This window comes from Callithrix jacchus, chromosome 22 (assembly GCF_049354715.1).
Source record: "Callithrix jacchus isolate 240 chromosome 22, calJac240_pri, whole genome shotgun sequence".
NCBI classification, from domain to species: Eukaryota; Metazoa; Chordata; class Mammalia; order Primates; family Cebidae; genus Callithrix; species Callithrix jacchus.
Window position 1 is genome coordinate 25,569,804 of NC_133523.1, and position 3,081 is coordinate 25,572,884.

Consider the following 3,081-nt stretch of genomic DNA (forward strand, 5'->3'; position numbering starts at 1 on the left):
TATACACATGCATGTGTCTTCATGGTAGGGCAATTTACATTCCTTTTAGTGTTAAGGCTGACTTCAAGCTTTTCAGGCATAAGGTAACCCTTTCAACTTACTGTCAATCAAAAAGTATCTTTGAATTCATCTATGACCTAGAATCCCCTGGGTTCAAGATGTGCTGCCTTTCTGGGTCAAACCAATGTATACCATTTTTGCCTACATCTGCTGTCTTCCTAAAATTCATAAAATCAAACTGTAACACAATCACCTTGGACACATGTTCTCAGGATCTCCTGAGACTGGGTCACAAGCCATCGTTCTTAAGCTTGGCAAAGTAAAACTCTAAATTGATTAAGATCTGCCTTAGATACGTTTTGGTTTACACAACAACACACCCACCAGCTGTTTTTCTCACTAGGTCAAGCAGTAAAATGGAATCACTTTCAATTTCCTTCTTACCTGCAGATCTCTTCTTTGAGATCGTTTACTTCTACCATGTTGCTAGGACAGCCTCTCGAGAACTCCTCCCCAGGGGAGGAGCTAAGTAAGGTATAGAGGCAAGAGAAAGGGCCTTTGACAGGGCAAAGGAGAAATCTCCCGGATGGATGCTGGGGTATGAACGCAGAAGGAAGCTGTCTCTTTGGCCTGTTTTTCCTCAGTATCAGTTTTACTTTCACATCAATTCCTTAAGCATTCTTTCATCACGGTCTTAACAACGATCTTATCAACAAGAATTCTTAAAAATGGCTGCGATAACGTCATTTCTAAAAAATGTTTTCTGGCCTTCAACTGTTTCCAGACTCCAACAAGCTGTGTTTCTCTCTCCCACCCACAGGCACCACCGATGTCTCTTGTAATAGGAAAGTCAATCTTGAGACCCCCAAATCACTAAGCTTAAGGAAAAAGTCAGACTGGGAGCTACTGAGGGCCAAACCTGCCTCCCATTCTACTCAAAGTCACCCCTCTGGTCTTCTTTTCCTTCCGCACGCCACTGAAAATCTTGGTGTCACCATTGGCTGCCGCCCTGCCCATTGTTATGGATATTGTAAGAACAAACCATATCCAAAGTCTCACTTCTGCCGAGGTGTCCCTGATGCCAAGATTCCCATCTTTGACCTGGGGTGGAAGAAGGCAAAAGTGGATGAGTTTCCACTCTGTGGCCACATGGTATCAGATGAATATGAGCAGCTCTCCTCTGAAGCCCTGGAGGCTACCCAAATTTGTCCCAATAAGTACACGGTGAAAAGTTGTGGCAAAGACGGCTTTCATATCCGAGTGCGGCTCCACCCCTTCCACGTCATCTGCATCAACAAGATGTTGTCCTGTGCTGGGGCTGACAGGCTCCAAACAGGCATGCGAGGTGCCTTTGGAAAACCCCAGGGCACTGTGGCCAGAGTTCACATTGGCCAAGTGATCGTGTCCATCCGCACCAAACTGCAGAACAAGGAACATGTGACTGAGGCCCTGCACAGGGCCAAGTTCAAGTTCCCTGGCTGCCAGAAGATCCACATCTCAAAGAAGTGAGGCTTCACCAAGTTCAATACTGATGAATTTGAAGACATGGTCCCTGAGAAGTGGCTCATCCCAGGTGGCTGTGGGGTTAAGTACATCCCCAATCATGGCCCTCTGGACAAGTGGCAGGCCCTGCACTCAGAGGGCTTCCACTCTGCTGCCCCCTTGTAATATGAACCAATAAACTTACTTCCTGTCCAAAACAAACAAACAAACAAACAAACAAAAAAGTCACCCCTCTGTTTCCCTGACCTAGCGGCATACGTGATTTGCCTCCTTTGAAAAGGCTAATCAGAAACTCAAAAGAATGCAACCATTTGTGTCACATATCTGTGACCTGGAAGCCTGCTCCCTGCTTCGAGTCTTCCTGACTTTGTTCTAAGTGTCCCACCTTTCCAGGCTGAACCAATGTACTTTTCACATATATTGATTGTTGTCTCATGTCTCCCTAAAATGCATGAAACTAAGCTGTGCCCTGACCACCTTGGGCCCATGTTCTTAGGACTTCGAGAGCCTGTGTCACGGGCGTGTCCTCAACCTTCACAAAATAAACTTTCTAAATTAACTGAGATCTGTCTCCGATTTTCTGGGTTAATGGTCCGTTGTCTTAGTCTGAGCTCCGCAGAAGCAGACCCGGAGATAAGGTGTCCCTTGAGTGCAAGGGGAATATTAGAAAGACAATCTCAGGCAGCATTTGCAGATGAGTGGGGTATGGGACAGGATGGAAGGCAGCCAGCGCAGGGCACATTCGGGGATGGTATGGCCTCGGGCAGCCATGGCCCCATCCCCTCAGGGGACCTTTGGGAAATGGTGTGACACGGTCTTCAGGATGGTCCTACAGCAGGGGCAAGGATGGGAGGTGTTTCTCTTCCAATCCTATTGGTTATCATTGAGGGTACTCTCCAGGGTGCCAATGTCCTGAATTCCCAACTTACCCTGCTTGTGAGGCAGGAGAAAGTCTTCAGGTCTTGGAGAGTGACAGCCACTCACAGAAAGATACGAGGGACATATACAGGAAGCACCAAGGGGATCTAGGCAGGGCATCGATCGCATCTTCAAATCCCCTAGCCAGCTGGTTTTAGCTGCACCATGGCTGCCATTCCTGTGAGCCCCACACACTCCTGGGCTCAGAAATTGCCTGCCATGTCTCTGTCGCTCTACTCCACCTCTCAGAAGACCCAGTTCATAGCAGATGCTCAGCAAATGCTTTCAAAAGAAACAGAAGCAGCACCATGAGGTCACTGTTTACCAACAGAAAACATTCATTTAGGTGGGAAACTAGAACCAAGAAAACCACCAATTCCTAGTGGAGGGGGAGGTGTTTGGGAAGGGATCTTCAGGGCATGGCATAAAACCTGTTCCGATGGAGAAACCAACTGTCCTGGTTCTCCCTTGCTGCCCTGGGAGCCACTTGGCATTACAAGGTAGCCTGTCAGGGCAAAGACTTCCCCTGGAGAGACCAGAGATTTCCCATCCTCCCCCAGAATCAGCAAACAGGCATAACTGTAGGTTTTGCTTTTGTTTGTAGCTTTCTGGTCTTCCCGGCCATCAGAGAAGAGAGAACTGGGCTCTCTTCAGCTTAAG

The 3,081-nt window shown here is 47.7% G+C and overlaps 1 pseudogene; it reads left to right on the forward strand.

The window, feature by feature from the left end:
* The first annotated feature begins 750 nt into the window (after positions 1-750).
* Positions 751-2,028, forward strand: LOC100397245 (large ribosomal subunit protein uL16-like; annotated as a pseudogene).
* Positions 2,029-3,081: the final 1,053 nt, after the last annotated feature.